General features: G+C 53.0%; 1 long non-coding RNA gene across 1 annotated transcript in view; it reads left to right on the plus strand.

Annotated features, from left to right (window-relative positions):
* The window catches only part of LOC134947931 (uncharacterized), a 33,690-nt gene that overhangs the window by 6,315 nt on the left and 5,306 nt on the right, over positions 1 to 22,069 (plus strand). The gene's annotated exons all lie outside the window — the stretch shown is intronic.

The following is a 22,069-nucleotide window of genomic DNA, read 5'->3' on the forward strand; positions in this document are numbered from 1 at the left end:
GACAGGTGATACAGACACAGTGACAGGATACAGGTGATACAGACGCAGTGACAGGAGACAGGCGATCCAGATGCAGTGACAGGAGGAAGGTGATACAGACACAGTGACAGGAGACAGGTGATACAGACGCAGTGACAGGAGACAGGTGATACAGACACAGTGACAGGATACAGGTGATACAGACAGTGACAGGAGGCAGGCGATACAGACGCAGTGACAGGAGACAGGCGATCCAGATGCAGTGACAGGAGGAAGGTGATACAGACACAGTGACAGGAGACAGGTGATACAGACGCAGTGACAGGAGACAGGCGATCCAGATGCAGTGACAGGAGGCAGGCGATACAGACGCAGTGACAGGAGACAGGCGATACAGAAGCAGTGACAGGAGACAGGCGATACAGACGCAGTGACAGGAGACAGGTGATACAGACGCAGTGACAGGAGACAGGTGATACAGACGCAGTGACAGGAGGCAGGCGATACAGACGCAGTGACAGGAGACAGGCGATCCAGATGCAGTGACAGGAGGCAGGCGATACAGACGCAGTGACAGGAGACAGGTGATACAGACGCAGTGACAGGAGACAGGTGATACAGACACAGTGACAGGAGACAGGTGATACAGACACAGTGACAGGAGACAGGTGATACAGACGCAGTGACAGGAGGCAGGTGATACAGACGCAGTGACAGGAGACAGGTGATACAGACACAGTGACAGGAGACAGGTGATACAGACACAGTGACAGGAGACAGGTGATACAGACACAGTGACAGGAGATAGGTGATACAGACGCAGTGACAGGAGGCAGGTGATACAGACACAGTGACAGGAGACAGGTGATACAGACACAGTGACAGGAGACAGGTGATACAGACACAGTGACAGGAGATAGGTGATACAGACGCAGTGACAGGAGACAGGCGATACAGAAGCAGTGACAGGAGACAGGCGATACAGACGCAGTGACAGGAGACAGGTGATACAGACGCAGTGACAGGAGGCAGGTTATACAGATGCAGTGACAGGAGGCAGGTGATACAGACACAGTGACAGGAGGCAGGTTATACAGATGCAGTGACAGGAGATAGGTGATACAGACGCAGTGACAGGAGGCAGGTTATACAGATGCAGTGACAGGAGGCAGGTGATACAGACACAGTGACAGGAGGCAGGTTATACAGATGCAGTGACAGGAGATAGGTGATACAGACGCAGTGACAGGAGGCAGGTGATACAGACGCAGTGACAGGAGGCAGGTGATACAGACGCAGTGACAGGAGGCAGGTGATACAGACGCAGTGACAGGAGGCAGGTGATACAGACGCAGTGACAGGAGATAGGTGATACAGACGCAGTGACAGGAGACAGGTGATACAGACGCAGTGACAGGAGGCAGGTGATACAGACAGTGACAGGAGGCAGGTGATACAGACGCAGTGACAGGAGACAGGTGATACAGACAGTGACAGGAGGCAGGTAATACAGACACAGTGACAGGAGATAGGTGATACAGACACAGTGACAGGAGACAGGTGATACAGAAGCAGTGACAGGAGACAGGCGATACAGACGCAGTGACAGGAGACAGGCGATACAGACGCAGTGACAGGAGGCAGGCGATACAGACGCAGTGACAGGAGACAGGCGATACAGGTGCAGTGACAGGAGACAGGTGATACAGAAGCAGTGACAGGAGACAGGCGATACAGACGCAGTGACAGGAGACAGGCGATACAGACGCAGTGACAGGAGACAGGTGATACAGACACAGTGACAGGAGACAGGTGATACAGAAGCAGTGACAGGAGACAGGCGATACAGACGCAGTGACAGGAGACAGGCGATACAGACGCAGTGACAGGAGGCAGGCGATACAGACGCAGTGACAGGAGACAGGCGATACAGGTGCAGTGACAGGATACAGGTGATACAGATGCAGTGACAGGATACAGGTGATACAGATGCAGTGACATGATAGAGGTGATACAGACGCAGTGACAGGAGACAGGTGATACAGACGCAGTGACAGGAGGCAGGTGATACAGATGCAGTGACAGGATACAGGTGATACAGACAGTGACAGGAGGCAGGTGATACAGACGCAGTGACAGGATACAGGTGATACAGATGCAGTGACAGGAGACAGGTGATACAGACGCAGTGACAGGAGGCAGGTGATACAGACAGTGACAGGAGGCAGGTGATACAGACGCAGTGACAGGATACAGGTGATACAGACGCAGTGACAGGAGACAGGCGATACAGGTGCAGTGACAGAATACAGGTGATACAGATGCAGTGACAGGATACAGGTGATACAGACAGTGACAGGAGGCAGGTGATACAGACGCAGTGACAGGATACAGGTGATACAGACGCAGTGACAGGAGGCAGGTGATACAGACGCAGTGACAGGAGGCAGGTGATACAGACACAGTGACAGGAGATAGGTGATACAGACAGTGACAGGAGATAGGTGATACAGACAGTGACAGGAGACAGGTGATACAGACGCAGTGACAGGAGGCAGGTGATACAGACGCAGTGACAGGAGGCAGGTGATACAGACACAGTGACAGGAGACAGGTGATACAGACAGTGACAGGAGATAGGTGATACAGACGCAGTGACATGATAGAGGTGATACAGACAGTGACAGGAGATAGGTGATACAGACAGTGACAGGAGACAGGTGATACAGATGCAGTGACAGGAGGCAGGTGATACAGACGCAGTGACAGGAGACAGGTGATACAGACACAGTGACAGGATACAGGTGATACAGACGCAGTGACAGGAGGCAGGTGATACAGACGCAGTGACAGGAGATAGGTGATACAGACGCAGTGACAGGAGGCAGGTGATACAGACGCAGTGACAGGAGGCAGGTGATACAGACGCAGTGACAGGAGGCAGGTGATACAGACGCAGTGACAGGAGATAGGTGATACAGACGCAGTGACAGGAGGCAGGTGATACAGACGCAGTGACAGGAGGCAGGTGATACAGACGCAGTGACAGGAGGCAGGTGATACAGACGCAGTGACAGGAGATAGGTGATACAGACGCAGTGACAGGAGGCAGGTGATACAGATGCAGTGACAGGAGACAGGCGATACAGACGCAGTGACAGGAGACAGGCGATACAGAAGCAGTGACAGGAGACAGGCGATACAGACGCAGTGACAGGAGACAGGTGATACAGACACAGTGACAGGAGACAGGTGATACAGACGCAGTGACAGGAGGCAGGCGATACAGACGCAGTGACAGGAGACAGGCGATCCAGATGCAGTGACAGGAGGCAGGCGATACAGACGCAGTGACAGGAGACAGGTGATACAGACGCAGTGACAGGAGACAGGTGATACAGACACAGTGACAGGAGACAGGTGATACAGACACAGTGACAGGAGACAGGTGATACAGACGCAGTGACAGGAGGCAGGTGATACAGACGCAGTGACAGGAGACAGGTGATACAGACACAGTGACAGGAGACAGGTGATACAGACACAGTGACAGGAGACAGGCGATACAGACGCAGTGACAGGAGACAGGCGATACAGAAGCAGTGACAGGACACAGGCGATACAGACGCAGTGACAGGAGATAGGCGAGACAGACGCAGTGACAGGAGGCAGGTGATACAGACACAGTGACAGGAGGCAGGTTATACAGATGCAGTGACAGGAGGCAGGTGATACAGACACAGTGACAGGAGGCAGGTTATACAGATGCAGTGACAGGAGATAGGTGATACAGACGCAGTGACAGGAGGCAGGTGATACAGACGCAGTGACAGGAGGCAGGTGATACAGACACAGTGACAGGAGATAGGTGATACAGACGCAGTGACAGGAGGCAGGTGATACAGACGCAGTGACAGGAGGCAGGTGATACAGACGCAGTGACAGGAGGCAGGTGATACAGACGCAGTGACAGGAGGCAGGTGATACAGACGCAGTGACAGGAGATAGGTGATACAGACGCAGTGACAGGAGACAGGTGATACAGACGCAGTGACAGGAGACAGGTGATACAGACAGTGACAGGAGGCAGGTGATACAGACACAGTGACAGGAGATAGGTGATACAGACACAGTGACAGGAGACAGGTGATACAGAAGCAGTGACAGGCGATACAGACGCAGTGACAGGAGACAGGCGATACAGACGCAGTGACAGGAGGCAGGCGATACAGACGCAGTGACAGGAGACAGGCGATACAGGTGCAGTGACAGGAGACAGGTGATACAGAAGCAGTGACAGGAGACAGGCGATACAGACGCAGTGACAGGAGACAGGCGATACAGACGCAGTGACAGGAGACAGGTGATACAGACACAGTGACAGGAGACAGGTGATACAGAAGCAGTGACAGGAGACAGGCGATACAGACGCAGTGACAGGAGACAGGCGATACAGACGCAGTGACAGGAGGCAGGCGATACAGACGCAGTGACAGGAGACAGGCGATACAGGTGCAGTGACAGGATACAGGTGATACAGATGCAGTGACAGGATACAGGTGATACAGATGCAGTGACATGATAGAGGTGATACAGACGCAGTAACAGGAGACAGGTGATACAGACGCAGTGACAGGAGGCAGGTGATACAGATGCAGTGACAGGATACAGGTGATACAGACAGTGACAGGAGGCAGGTGATACAGACGCAGTGACAGGATACAGGTGATACAGATGCAGTGACAGGAGACAGGTGATACAGACGCAGTGACAGGAGGCAGGTGATACAGACAGTGACAGGAGGCAGGTGATACAGACGCAGTGACAGGATACAGGTGATACAGACGCAGTGACAGGAGACAGGCGATACAGGTGCAGTGACAGAATACAGGTGATACAGATGCAGTGACAGGATACAGGTGATACAGACAGTGACAGGAGGCAGGTGATACAGACGCAGTGACAGGATACAGGTGATACAGACGCAGTGACAGGAGGCAGGTGATACAGACGCAGTGACAGGAGGCAGGTGATACAGACACAGTGACAGGAGATAGGTGATACAGACAGTGACAGGAGATAGGTGATACAGACAGTGACAGGAGACAGGTGATACAGACGCAGTGACAGGAGGCAGGTGATACAGACGCAGTGACATGATAGAGGTGATACAGACAGTGACAGGAGATAGGTGATACAGACGCAGTGACAGGAGATAGGTGATACAGACGCAGTGACAGGAGGCAGGTGATACAGACGCAGTGACAGGAGGCAGGTGATACAGACGCAGTGACAGGAGGCAGGTGATACAGACGCAGTGACAGGAGGCAGGTGATACAGACGCAGTGACAGGAGGCAGGTGATACAGATGCAGTGACAGGAAATAGGTGATACAGACGCAGTGACAGGAGATAGGTGATACAGACGCAGTGACAGGAGGCAGGTGATACAGACGCAGTGACAGGAGGCAGGTGATACAGACGCAGTGACAGGAGATAGGTGATACAGACGCAGTGACAGGAGGCAGGTGATACAGACACAGTGACAGGAGACAGGTGATACAGACAGTGACAGGAGACAGGTGATACAGACAGTGACAGGAGATAGGTGATACAGACGCAGTGACAGGAGGCAGGTGATACAGACGCAGTGACAGGAGGCAGGTGATACAGACGCAGTGACAGGAGATAGGTGATACAGACGCAGTGACAGGAGGCAGGTGATACAGACGCAGTGACAGGAGGCAGGTGATACAGACGCAGTGACAGGAGGCAGGTGATACAGACACAGTGACAGGAGACAGGTGATACAGACACAGTGACAGGAGACAGGTGATACAGACGCAGTGACAGGAGACAGGTGATACAGACACAGTGACAGGAGACAGGTGATACAGACACAGTGACAGGAGACAGGTGATACAGACAGTGACAGGAGATAGGTGATACAGACGCAGTGACAGGAGGCAGGTGATACAGACGCAGTGACAGGAGATAGGTGATACAGACGCAGTGACAGGAGGCAGGTGATACAGACGCAGTGACAGGAGGCAGGTGATACAGACGCAGTGACAGGAGGCAGGTGATACAGACGCAGTGACAGGAGATAGGTGATACAGACGCAGTGACAGGAGGCAGGTGATACAGACGCAGTGACAGGAGGCAGGTGATACAGACGCAGTGACAGGAGGCAGGTGATACAGACGCAGTGACAGGAGATAGGTGATACAGACGCAGTGACAGGAGGCAGGTGATACAGACGCAGTGACAGGAGGCAGGTGATACAGACGCAGTGACAGGAGATAGGTGATACAGACGCAGTGACAGGAGGCAGGTGATACAGACACAGTGACAGGAGACAGGTGATACAGACAGTGACAGGAGACAGGTGATACAGACACAGTGACAGGAGACAGGTGATACAGACGCAGTGACAGGAGACAGGTGATACAGACGCAGTGACAGGAGGCAGGTGATACAGACGCAGTGACAGGAGGCAGGTGATACAGACGCAGTGACAGGAGATAGGTGATACAGACGCAGTGACAGGAGGCAGGTGATACAGACGCAGTGACAGGAGGCAGGTGATACAGACGCAGTGACAGGAGGCAGGTGATACAGACGCAGTGACAGGAGGCAGGTGATACAGACGCAGTGACAGGAGATAGGTGATACAGACGCAGTGACAGGAGGCAGGTGATACAGATGCAGTGACAGGAGATAGGTGATACAGACGCAGTGACAGGAGATAGGTGATACAGACGCAGTGACAGGAGGCAGGTGATACAGACGCAGTGACAGGAGGCAGGTGATACAGACGCAGTGACAGGAGATAGGTGATACAGACGCAGTGACAGGAGGCAGGTGATACAGACACAGTGACAGGAGACAGGTGATACAGACAGTGACAGGAGACAGGTGATACAGACAGTGACAGGAGATAGGTGATACAGACGCAGTGACAGGAGGCAGGTGATACAGACGCAGTGACAGGAGGCAGGTGATACAGACGCAGTGACAGGAGGCAGGTGATACAGACGCAGTGACAGGAGATAGGTGATACAGACGCAGTGACAGGAGGCAGGTGATACAGACGCAGTGACAGGAGGCAGGTGATACAGACGCAGTGACAGGAGGCAGGTGATACAGACACAGTGACAGGAGACAGGTGATACAGACGCAGTGACAGGAGACAGGTGATACAGACACAGTGACAGGAGACAGGTGATACAGACACAGTGACAGGAGACAGGTGATACAGACGCAGTGACAGGAGGCAGGTGATACAGACGCAGTGACAGGAGGCAGGTGATACAGACAGTGACAGGAGGCAGGTGATACAGACGCAGTGACAGGATACAGGTGATACAGACGCAGTGACAGGAGACAGGCGATACATGTGCAGTGACAGGAGACAGGCGATACAGGTGCAGTGACAGAATACAGGTGATACAGATGCAGTGACAGGATACAGGTGATACAGACAGTGACAGGAGGCAGGTGATACAGACACAGTGACAGGATACAGGTGATACAGATGCAGTGACAGGAGGCAGGTGAAACAGACGCAGTGACAGGAGGCAGGTGATCCAGACGAAGTGACAGAAGATAGGCGAAACATACACAGTCACCAGAGGCAGGCGATACAGACGCAGTGACAGGAGGCAGGTGATACAGACGCAGTGACATGATAGAGGTGATACAGACAGTGACAGGAGATAGGTGATACAGACAGTGACAGGAGATAGGTGATACAGACACAGTGACAGGAGACAGGTGATACAGACAGTGACAGGAGACAGGTGATACAGACACAGTGACAGGAGACAGGTGATACAGACGCAGTGACAGGAGGCAGGTGATACAGACGCAGTGACAGGAGGCAGGTGATACAGACGCAGTGACAGGAGGCAGGTGATACAGACGCAGTGACAGGAGATAGGTGATACAGACGCAGAGGCAGGTGATACAGACGCAGTGACAGGAGGCAGGTGATACAGACGCAGTGACAGGAGGCAGGTGATACAGACGCAGTGACAGGAGATAGGTGATACAGACGCAGTGACAGGAGGCAGGTGATACAGACGCAGTGACAGGAGGCAGGTGATACAGACGCAGTGACAGGAGATAGGTGATACAGACGCAGTGACAGGAGGCAGGTGATACAGACGCAGTGACAGGAGATAGGTGATACAGACACAGTGACAGGAGATAGGTGATACAGACGCAGTGACAGGAGATAGGTGATACAGACGCAGTGACAGGAGATAGGTGATACAGACACAGTGACAGGAGACAGGTGATACAGACAGTGACAGGAGACAGGTGATACAGACACAGTGACAGGAGACAGGTGATACAGACAGTGACAGGATACAGGTGATACAGACGCAGTGACAGGATACAGACGCAGTGACAGGAGACAGGCGATCCAGATGCAGTGACAGGAGACAGGTGATACAGACACAGTGACAGGAGGCAGGTGATACAGACGCAGTGACAGGAGGCAGATGATACAGACACAGTGACAGGAGACAGGTGATACAGACACAGTGACAGGAGGCAGGTGATACAGACGCAGTGACAGGAGGCAGGTGATACAGACGCAGTGACAGGAGATAGGTGATACAGACACAGTGACAGGAGACAGGTGATACAGACAGTGACAGGAGATAGGTGATACAGACGCAGTGACAGGAGGCAGGTGATACAGACACAGTGACAGGAGACAGGTGATACAGACAGTGACAGGAGACAGGTGATACAGACACAGTGACAGGAGACAGGTGATACAGACAGTGACAGGAGATAGGTGATACAGACGCAGTGACAGGAGGCAGGTGATACAGACAGTGACAGGAGATAGGTGATACAGACGCAGTGACAGGAGGCAGGTGATACAGACGCAGTGACAGGAGATAGGTGATACAGACGCAGTGACAGGAGATAGGTGATACAGACGCAGTGACAGGAGGCAGGTGATACAGACGCAGTGACAGGAGATAGGTGATACAGACGCAGTGACAGGAGATAGGTGATACAGACGCAGTGACAGGAGACAGGTGATACAGACAGTGACAGGAGATAGGTGATACAGACACAGTGACAGGAGACAGGTGATACAGACAGTGACAGGAGATAGGTGATACAGACGCAGTGACAGGAGGCAGGTGATACAGACGCAGTGACAGGAGATAGGTGATACAGACGCAGTGACAGGAGATAGGTGATACAGACGCAGTGACAGGAGACAGGTGATACAGACGCAGTGACAGGAGGCAGGTGATACAGACGCAGTGACAGGAGGCAGGTGATACAGACGCAGTGACAGGAGGCAGGTGATACAGACGCAGTGACAGGAGGCAGGTGATACAGACGCAGTGACAGGAGGCAGGTGATACAGACGCAGTGACAGGAGATAGGTGATACAGACGCAGTGACAGGAGGCAGGTGATACAGACGCAGTGACAGGAGGCAGGTGATACAGAAGCAGTGATAGAAGACAGGCGATACAGGTGCAGTGACAGGAGGCAGGTTATACAGATGCAGTCACAGGAGACAGGAGACAGGTGATACAGACGCAGTGACAGGAGACAGGTGATACAGACGCAGTGACAGGAGACAGGCGATACAGGTGCAGTGACAGGATACAGGTGATACAGACGCAGTGACAGGAGGCAGGTGATACAGACGCAGTGACAGGAGGCAGGTGATACAGACGCAGTGACAGGAGGCAGGTGATACAGACGCAGTGACAGGAGATAGGTGATACAGACGCAGTGACAGGAGATAGGTGATACAGACGCAGTGACAGGAGACAGGTGATACAGACAGTGACAGGAGGCAGGTGATACAGACGCAGTGACAGGAGGCAGGTGATACAGACGCAGTGACAGGAGGCAGGTGATACAGACGCAGTGACAGGAGGCAGGTGATACAGACGCAGTGACAGGAGATAGGTGATACAGACGCAGTGACAGGAGGCAGGTGATACAGACGCAGTGACAGGAGGCAGGTGATACAGACGCAGTGACAGGAGGCAGGTGATACAGACGCAGTGACAGGAGGCAGGTGATACAGACACAGTGACAGGAGACAGGTGATACAGACAGTGACAGGAGACAGGTGATACAGACACAGTGACAGGAGACAGGTGATACAGACGCAGTGACAGGAGGCAGGTGATACAGACACAGTGACAGGAGACAGGTGATACAGACAGTGACAGGAGACAGGTGATACAGACACAGTGACAGGAGACAGGTGATACAGACGCAGTGACAGGAGGCAGGTGATACAGACACAGTGACAGGAGACAGGTGATACAGACAGTGACAGGAGACAGGTGATACAGACACAGTGACAGGAGACAGGTGATACAGACAGTGACAGGAGACAGGTGATACAGACACAGTGACAGGAGACAGGTGATACAGACGCAGTGACAGGAGGCAGGTGATACAGACGCAGTGACAGGAGGCAGGTGATACAGACGCAGTGACAGGAGGCAGGTGATACAGACGCAGTGACAGGAGATAGGTGATACAGACGCAGTGACAGGAGGCAGGTGATACAGACGCAGTGACAGGAGATAGGTGATACAGACACAGTGACAGGAGATAGGTGATACAGACGCAGTGACAGGAGATAGGTGATACAGACGCAGTGACAGGAGGCAGGTGATACAGACGCAGTGACAGGAGATAGGTGATACAGACACAGTGACAGGAGATAGGTGATACAGACGCAGTGACAGGAGATAGGTGATACAGACGCAGTGACAGGAGGCAGGTGATACAGACGCAGTGACAGGAGGCAGGTGATACAGACACAGTGACAGGAGATAGGTGATACAGACACAGTGACAGGAGACAGGTGATACAGACGCAGTGACAGGAGACAGGTGATACAGACACAGTGACAGGAGACAGGTGATACAGACAGTGACAGGATACAGGTGATACAGACGCAGTGACAGGATACAGACGCAGTGACAGGAGACAGGCGATCCAGATGCAGTGACAGGAGGCAGGTGATACAGACGCAGTGACAGGAGACAGGTGATACAGACACAGTGACAGGAGGCAGGTGATACAGACGCAGTGACAGGAGGCAGGTGATACAGACGCAGTGACAGGAGACAGGTGATACAGACAGTGACAGGAGGCAGGTGATACAGACGCAGTGACAGGAGACAGGTGATACAGACAGTGACAGGAGACAGGTGATACAGACAGTGACAGGAGGCAGGTGATACAGACGCAGTGACAGGAGACAGGTGATACAGACACAGTGACAGGAGGCAGGTGATACAGACGCAGTGACAGGAGACAGGTGATACAGACAGTGACAGGAGACAGGTGATACAGACACAGTGACAGGAGACAGGTGATACAGACACAGTGACAGGAGACAGGTGATACAGACACAGTGACAGGAGGCAGGTGATACAGATGCAGTGACAGGAGGCAGGTGATACAGACACAGTGACAGGAGATAGGTGATACAGACGCAGTGACAGGAGGCAGGTGATACAGACAGTGACAGGAGGCAGGTGATACAGACGCAGTGACAGGAGACAGGTGATACAGACACAGTGACAGGAGACAGGTGATACAGACAGTGACAGGAGGCAGGTGATACAGACACAGTGACAGGAGGCAGGTGATACAGACGCAGTGACAGGAGACAGGTGATACAGACAGTGACAGGAGGCAGGTGATACAGACACAGTGACAGGAGATAGGTGATACAGACGCAGTGACAGGAGGCAGGTGATACAGACAGTGACAGGAGGCAGGTGATACAGACGCAGTGACAGGAGGCAGGTGATACAGACGCAGTGACAGGAGATAGGTGATACAGACGCAGTGACAGGAGGCAGGTGATACAGACAGTGACAGGAGATAGGTGATACAGACGCAGTGACAGGAGGCAGGTGATACAGACGCAGTGACAGGAGATAGGTGATACAGACGCAGTGACAGGAGATAGGTGATACAGACGCAGTGACAGGAGGCAGGTGATACAGACGCAGTGACAGGAGATAGGTGATACAGACGCAGTGACAGGAGATAGGTGATACAGACGCAGTGACAGGAGACAGGTGATACAGACAGTGACAGGAGATAGGTGATACAGACACAGTGACAGGAGACAGGTGATACAGACAGTGACAGGAGATAGGTGATACAGACGCAGTGACAGGAGGCAGGTGATACAGACGCAGTGACAGGAGATAGGTGATACAGACGCAGTGACAGGAGATAGGTGATACAGACGCAGTGACAGGAGACAGGTGATACAGACGCAGTGACAGGAGACAGGTGATACAGACGCAGTGACAGGAGGCAGGTGATACAGACGCAGTGACAGGAGGCAGGTGATACAGACGCAGTGACAGGAGGCAGGTGATACAGACGCAGTGACAGGAGGCAGGTGATACAGACGCAGTGACAGGAGATAGGTGATACAGACGCAGTGACAGGAGGCAGGTGATACAGACGCAGTGACAGGAGGCAGGTGATACAGAAGCAGTGATAGAAGACAGGCGATACAGGTGCAGTGACAGGAGGCAGGTTATACAGATGCAGTCACAGGAGACAGGAGACAGGTGATACAGACGCAGTGACAGGAGACAGGTGATACAGACGCAGTGACAGGAGACAGGCGATACAGGTGCAGTGACAGGATACAGGTGATACAGACGCAGTGACAGGAGGCAGGTGATACAGACGCAGTGACAGGAGGCAGGTGATACAGACGCAGTGACAGGAGGCAGGTGATACAGACGCAGTGACAGGAGATAGGTGATACAGACGCAGTGACAGGAGATAGGTGATACAGACACAGTGACAGGAGACAGGTGATACAGACAGTGACAGGAGGCAGGTGATACAGACGCAGTGACAGGAGGCAGGTGATACAGACACAGTGACAGGAGACAGGTGATACAGACAGTGACAGGAGATAGGTGATACAGACGCAGTGACAGGAGGCAGGTGATACAGACGCAGTGACAGGAGGCAGGTGATACAGACGCAGTGACAGGAGATAGGTGATACAGACGCAGTGACAGGAGGCAGGTGATACAGACGCAGTGACAGGAGGCAGGTGATACAGACGCAGTGACAGGAGGCAGGTGATACAGACGCAGTGACAGGAGGCAGGTGATACAGACACAGTGACAGGAGACAGGTGATACAGACAGTGACAGGAGACAGGTGATACAGACACAGTGACAGGAGACAGGTGATACAGACGCAGTGACAGGAGGCAGGTGATACAGACACAGTGACAGGAGACAGGTGATACAGACAGTGACAGGAGACAGGTGATACAGACACAGTGACAGGAGACAGGTGATACAGACAGTGACAGGAGACAGGTGATACAGACACAGTGACAGGAGACAGGTGATACAGACGCAGTGACAGGAGGCAGGTGATACAGACGCAGTGACAGGAGGCAGGTGATACAGACGCAGTGACAGGAGGCAGGTGATACAGACGCAGTGACAGGAGATAGGTGATACAGACGCAGTGACAGGAGGCAGGTGATACAGACGCAGTGACAGGAGATAGGTGATACAGACACAGTGACAGGAGATAGGTGATACAGACGCAGTGACAGGAGATAGGTGATACAGACGCAGTGACAGGAGGCAGGTGATACAGACACAGTGACAGGAGACAGGTGATACAGACGCAGTGACAGGAGACAGGTGATACAGACACAGTGACAGGAGACAGGTGATACAGACAGTGACAGGATACAGGTGATACAGACGCAGTGACAGGATACAGACGCAGTGACAGGAGACAGGCGATCCAGATGCAGTGACAGGAGGCAGGTGATACAGACGCAGTGACAGGAGACAGGTGATACAGACACAGTGACAGGAGGCAGGTGATACAGACGCAGTGACAGGAGGCAGGTGATACAGACGCAGTGACAGGAGGCAGGTGATACAGACGCAGTGACAGGAGACAGGTGATACAGACAGTGACAGGAGGCAGGTGATACAGACGCAGTGACAGGAGACAGGTGATACAGACAGTGACAGGAGACAGGTGATACAGACAGTGACAGGAGGCAGGTGATACAGACGCAGTGACAGGAGACAGGTGATACAGACACAGTGACAGGAGGCAGGTGATACAGACGCAGTGACAGGAGACAGGTGATACAGACACAGTGACAGGAGACAGGTGATACAGACACAGTGACAGGAGGCAGGTGATACAGATGCAGTGACAGGAGACAGGTGATACAGACACAGTGACAGGAGGCAGGTGATACAGACGCAGTGACAGGAGACAGGTGATACAGACACAGTGACAGGAGGCAGGTGATACAGACGCAGTGACAGGAGACAGGTGATACAGACACAGTGACAGGAGATAGGTGATACAGACGCAGTGACAGGAGGCAGGTGATACAGACAGTGACAGGAGGCGGTGATACAGACGCAGTGACAGGAGACAGGTGATACAGACACAGTGACAGGAGGCAGGTGATACAGACGCAGTGACAGGAGGCAGGTGATACAGACGCAGTGACAGGAGACAGGTGATACAGACAGTGACAGGAGGCAGGTGATACAGACACAGTGACAGGAGATAGGTGATACAGACGCAGTGACAGGAGGCAGGTGATACAGACGCAGTGACAGGAGGCAGGTGATACAGACGCAGTGACAGGAGATAGGTGATACAGACGCAGTGACAGGAGGCAGGTGATACAGACAGTGACAGGAGATAGGTGATACAGACAGTGACAGGAGATAGGTGATACAGACGCAGTGACAGGAGATAGGTGATACAGACGCAGTGACAGGAGATAGGTGATACAGACAGTGACAGGAGATAGGTGATACAGACGCAGTGACAGGAGATAGGTGATACAGACGCAGTGACAGGAGATAGGTGATACAGACAGTGACAGGAGACAGGTGATACAGACACAGTGACAGGAGGCAGGTGATACAGACGCAGTGACAGGAGGCAGGTGATACAGACGCAGTGACAGGAGATAGGTGATACAGACGCAGTGACAGGAGACAGGTGATACAGACGCAGTGACAGGAGGCAGGTGATACAGACGCAGTGACAGGAGGCAGGTGATACAGACGCAGTGACAGGAGGCAGGTGATACAGACGCAGTGACAGGAGATAGGTGATACAGACGCAGTGACAGGAGGCAGGTGATACAGACGCAGTGACAGGAGATAGGTGATACAGACACAGTGACAGGAGATAGGTGATACAGACGCAGTGACAGGAGATAGGTGATACAGACGCAGTGACAGGAGGCAGGTGATACAGACGCAGTGACAGGAGGCAGGTGATACAGACACAGTGACAGGAGATAGGTGATACAGACACAGTGACAGGAGACAGGTGATACAGACGCAGTGACAGGAGACAGGTGATACAGACACAGTGACAGGAGACAGGTGATACAGACAGTGACAGGATACAGGTGATACAGACGCAGTGACAGGATACAGACGCAGTGACAGGAGACAGGCGATCCAGATGCAGTGACAGGAGGCAGGTGATACAGACGCAGTGACAGGAGACAGGTGATACAGACACAGTGACAGGAGGCAGGTGATACAGACGCAGTGACAGGAGGCAGGTGATACAGACGCAGTGACAGGAGACAGGTGATACAGACAGTGACAGGAGGCAGGTGATACAGACGCAGTGACAGGAGACAGGTGATACAGACAGTGACAGGAGACAGGTGATACAGACAGTGACAGGAGGCAGGTGATACAGACGCAGTGACAGGAGACAGGTGATACAGACACAGTGACAGGAGGCAGGTGATACAGACGCAGTGACAGGAGACAGGTGATACAGACAGTGACAGGAGACAGGTGATACAGACACAGTGACAGGAGACAGGTGATACAGACACAGTGACAGGAGACAGGTGATACAGACACAGTGACAGGAGGCAGGTGATACAGATGCAGTGACAGGAGGCAGGTGATACAGACACAGTGACAGGAGATAGGTGATACAGACGCAGTGACAGGAGGCAGGTGATACAGACAGTGACAGGAGGCAGGTGATACAGACGCAGTGACAGGAGACAGGTGATACAGACACAGTGACAGGAGACAGGTGATACAGACAGTGACAGGAGGCAGGTGATACAGACACAGTGACAGGAGGCAGGTGATACAGACGCAGTGACAGGAGACAGGTGATACAGACAGTGACAGGAGGCAGGTGATACAGACACAGTGACAGGAGATAGGTGATACAGACGCAGTGACAGGAGGCAGGTGATACAGACAGTGACAGGAGGCAGGTGATACAGACGCAGTGACAGGAGGCAGGTGATACAGACGCAGTGACAGGAGATAGGTGATACAGACGCAGTGACAGGAGGCAGGTGATACAGACAGTGACAGGAGATAGGTGATACAGACGCAGTGACAGGAGGCAGGTGATACAGACAGTGACAGGAGATAGGTGATACAGACGCAGTGACAGGAGGCAGGTGATACAGACGCAGTGACAGGAGATAGGTGATACAGACGCAGTGACAGGAGATAGGTGATACAGACGCAGTGACAGGAGGCAGGTGATACAGACGCAGTGACAGGAGATAGGTGATACAGACGCAGTGACAGGAGATAGGTGATACAGACGCAGTGACAGGAGACAGGTGATACAGACAGTGACAGGAGATAGGTGATACAGACACAGTGACAGGAGACAGGTGATACAGACAGTGACAGGAGATAGGTGATACAGACGCAGTGACAGGAGGCAGGTGATACAGACGCAGTGACAGGAGATAGGTGATACAGACGCAGTGACAGGAGATAGGTGATACAGACGCAGTGACAGGAGACAGGTGATACAGACGCAGTGACAGGAGACAGGTGATACAGACGCAGTGACAGGAGGCAGGTGATACAGACGCAGTGACAGGAGACAGGTGATACAGACGCAGTGACAGGAGACAGGTGATACAGACGCAGTGACAGGAGGCAGGTGATACAGACGCAGTGACAGGAGGCAGGTGATACAGACGCAGTGACAGGAGGCAGGTGATACAGACGCAGTGACAGGAGATAGGTGATACAGACGCAGTGACAGGAGGCAGGTGATACAGACGCAGTGACAGGAGGCAGGTGATACAGAAGCAGTGATAGAAGACAGGCGATACAGGTGCAGTGACAGGAGGCAGGTTATACAGATGCAGTCACAGGAGACAGGAGACAGGTGATACAGACGCAGTGACAGGAGACAGGTGATACAGACGCAGTGACAGGAGACAGGCGATACAGGTGCAGTGACAGGATACAGGTGATACAGACGCAGTGACAGGAGGCAGGTGATACAGACGCAGTGACAGGAGGCAGGTGATACAGACGCAGTGACAGGAGGCAGGTGATACAGACGCAGTGACAGGAGATAGGTGATACAGACGCAGTGACAGGAGATAGGTGATACAGACACAGTGACAGGAGACAGGTGATACAGACAGTGACAGGAGGCAGGTGATACAGACGCAGTGACAGGAGGCAGGTGATACAGACACAGTGACAGGAGACAGGTGATACAGACAGTGACAGGAGATAGGTGATACAGACGCAGTGACAGGAGGCAGGTGATACAGACGCAGTGACAGGAGGCAGGTGATACAGACGCAGTGACAGGAGATAGGTGATACAGACGCAGTGACAGGAGGCAGGTGATACAGACGCAGTGACAGGAGGCAGGTGATACAGACGCAGTGACAGGAGGCAGGTGATACAGACGCAGTGACAGGAGGCAGGTGATACAGACACAGTGACAGGAGACAGGTGATACAGACAGTGACAGGAGACAGGTGATACAGACACAGTGACAGGAGACAGGTGATACAGACGCAGTGACAGGAGGCAGGTGATACAGACACAGTGACAGGAGACAGGTGATACAGACAGTGACAGGAGACAGGTGATACAGACACAGTGACAGGAGACAGGTGATACAGACAGTGACAGGAGACAGGTGATACAGACACAGTGACAGGAGACAGGTGATACAGACACAGTGACAGGAGGCAGGTGATACAGACGCAGTGACAGGAGGCAGGTGATACAGACGCAGTGACAGGAGGCAGGTGATACAGACGCAGTGACAGGAGATAGGTGATACAGACGCAGTGACAGGAGGCAGGTGATACAGACGCAGTGACAGGAGATAGGTGATACAGACACAGTGACAGGAGATAGGTGATACAGACGCAGTGACAGGAGATAGGTGATACAGACGCAGTGACAGGAGGCAGGTGATACAGACACAGTGACAGGAGACAGGTGATACAGACGCAGTGACAGGAGACAGGTGATACAGACACAGTGACAGGAGACAGGTGATACAGACAGTGACAGGATACAGGTGATACAGACGCAGTGACAGGATACAGACGCAGTGACAGGAGACAGGCGATCCAGATGCAGTGACAGGAGGCAGGTGATACAGACGCAGTGACAGGAGACAGGTGATACAGACACAGTGACAGGAGGCAGGTGATACAGACGCAGTGACAGGAGGCAGGTGATACAGACGCAGTGACAGGAGACAGGTGATACAGACAGTGACAGGAGGCAGGTGATACAGACGCAGTGACAGGAGACAGGTGATACAGACAGTGACAGGAGACAGGTGATACAGACAGTGACAGGAGGCAGGTGATACAGACGCAGTGACAGGAGACAGGTGATACAGACACAGTGACAGGAGACAGGTGATACAGACACAGTGACAGGAGGCAGGTGATACAGATGCAGTGACAGGAGACAGGTGATACAGACACAGTGACAGGAGGCAGGTGATACAGACGCAGTGACAGGAGACAGGTGATACAGACACAGTGACAGGAGGCAGGTGATACAGACGCAGTGACAGGAGACAGGTGATACAGACGCAGTGACAGGAGATAGGTGATACAGACGCAGTGACAGGAGGCAGGTGATACAGACAGTGACAGGAGGCAGGTGATACAGACGCAGTGACAGGAGACAGGTGATACAGACACAGTGACAGGAGGCAGGTGATACAGACGCAGTGACAGGAGGCAGGTGATACAGACGCAGTGACAGGAGACAGGTGATACAGACAGTGACAGGAGGCAGGTGATACAGACACAGTGACAGGAGATAGGTGATACAGACGCAGTGACAGGAGGCAGGTGATACAGACGCAGTGACAGGAGGCAGGTGATACAGACGCAGTGACAGGAGATAGGTGATACAGACGCAGTGACAGGAGGCAGGTGATACAGACAGTGACAGGAGATAGGTGATACAGACAGTGACAGGAGATAGGTGATACAGACGCAGTGACAGGAGATAGGTGATACAGACGCAGTGACAGGAGATAGGTGATACAGACAGTGACAGGAGATAGGTGATACAGACGCAGTGACAGGAGATAGGTGATACAGACGCAGTGACAGGAGATAGGTGATACAGACAGTGACAGGAGACAGGTGATACAGACACAGTGACAGGAGGCAGGTGATACAGACGCAGTGACAGGAGGCAGGTGATACAGACGCAGTGACAGGAGATAGGTGATACAGACGCAGTGACAGGAGACAGGTGATACAGACGCAGTGACAGGAGGAAGGTGATACAGACGCAGTGACAGGAGGCAGGTGATACAGACGCAGTGACAGGAGACAGGTGATACAGACGCAGTGACAGGAGGCAGGTGATACAGACGCAGTGACAGGAGGCAGGTGATACAGAAGCAGTGATAGAAGACAGGCGATACAGGTGCAGTGACAGGAGGCAGGTGATACAGATGCAGTGACAGGATACAGGTGATACAGACAGTGACAGGAGGCAGGTGATACAGACGCAGTGACAGGAGACAGGTGATACAGGTGCAGTGACAGGATACAGGTGATACAGATGCAGTGACAGGATACAGGTGATACAGACAGTGACAGGAGGCAGGTGATACAGACGCAGTGACAGGATACAGGTGATACAGATGCAGTGACAGGAGATAGGTGATACAGACACAGTGACAGGAGATAGGTGATACAGACGCAGTGACAGGAGGCAGGCGAAACATACACAGTCACCAGAGGCAGGCAATACAGACGCAGTGACAGGAGGCAGGCGATACAGACGCAATGACAGGAGGCAGGCGATACAGACGCAATGACAGGAGGCAGGCGATACAGACGCAATGACAGGAGGCAGGCGATACAGACGCAGTGACAGGAGGCAGGCGATACAGACGCAGTGACAGGAGGCAGGCGATACAGACGCAATGACAGGAGGCAGGCGATACAGACGCAATGACAGGAGGCAGGCGATACAGACGCAATGACAGGAGGCAGGCGATACACACGCAATGACAGGAGGCAGGCGATACAGACGCAATGACAGGAGGCAGGCGATACAGACGCAGTGACAGGAGGCAGGCGATACAGACGCAGTGACAGGAGGCAGGCGATACAGACGCAGTGACAGGAGGCAGGCGATACAGACGCAATGACAGGAGGCAGGCGATACAGACGCAATGACAGGAGGCAGGCGATACAGACGCAGTGACAGGAGGCAGGCGATACAGACGCAGTGACAGGAGGCAGGCGATACAGACGCAGTGACAGGAGGCAGGCGATACAGACGCAATGACAGGAGGCAGGCGATACAGACGCAATGACAGGAGGCAGGCGATACAGACGCAGTGACAGGAGGCAGGCGATACAGACGCAGTGACAGGAGGCAGGCGATACAGACGCAGTGACAGGAGGCAGGCGATACAGACGCAATGACAGGAGGCAGGCGATACAGACGCAATGACAGGAGGCAGGCGATACAGACGCAGTGACAGGAGGCAGGCGATACAGACGCAGTGACAGGAGGCAGGCGATACAGACGCAGTGACAGGAGGCAGGCGATACAGACGCAGTGACAGGAGGCAGGCGATACAGACGCAGTGACAGGAGGCAGGCGATACAGACGCAATGACAGGAGGCAGGCGATACAGACGCAGTGACAGGAGGCAGGCGATACAGACGCAGTGACAGGAGGCAGGCGATACAGACGCAGTGACAGGAGGCAGGCGATACAGACGCAGTGACAGGAGGCAGGCGATACAGACGCAATGACAGGAGGCAGGCGATACAGACGCAATGACAGGAGGCAGGCGATACAGATTCAGTGACAGGAGACAGGTGATACAGACGCAATGACAGGAGGCAGGCGATACAGACGCATGACAGGAGGCAGGCGATACAGACGCATGACAGGAGGCAGGCGATACAGATGCAGTGACAGGAGACAGGTGATACAGACAGTGACAGGAGACAGGTGATACAGACACAGTGACAGGAGGCAGATGATACAGAATTAGTGATAGGAGACAGGTGATACAGATGCAGTGACAAGAAACAGGTGATACAGATGCAGTGACAGGAGACAGGTGATACAGATACAGTGACATGAAACAGGTGATACAGATGCAGTGACAGGAGACAGGTGATACAGATGCAGTGACATGAAACAGGTGATACAGATGCAGTGACAGGAGACAGGTGATACAGATGCAGTGACATGAAACAGGTGATACAGATGCAGTGACATGAAACAGGTGATACAGATGCAGTGACAAGAAACAGGTGATACAGATGCAGTGACAGGAGACAGGTGATACAGATGCAGTGGCAAGAAACAGGTGATACAGATGCAGTGACAAGAAACAGGTGATACAGATGCAGTGACAGGAGACAGGTGATACAGATGCAGTGACATGAAACAGGTGATACAGATGCAGTGACAAGAAACAGGTGATACAGATGCAGTGACAAGAAACAGGTGATACAGATGCAGTGACAGGAGACAGGTGATACAGACAGTGACAAGAGACAGGTGATACAGACAGTGACAGGAGACAGGTGATACAGACAGTGACAGGAGACAGGTGATACAGATGCAGTGACAGGAGACAGGTGATACAGATGCAGTGACAGGAGACAGGTGATACAGATGCAGTGACAGGAGACAGGTGATACAGATGCAGTGACAAGAAACAGGTGATACAGATGCAGTGACAAGA

Source organism: Pseudophryne corroboree, chromosome 8 (assembly GCF_028390025.1).
Source record: "Pseudophryne corroboree isolate aPseCor3 chromosome 8, aPseCor3.hap2, whole genome shotgun sequence".
NCBI lineage: Eukaryota > Metazoa > Chordata > Amphibia > Anura > Myobatrachidae > Pseudophryne > Pseudophryne corroboree.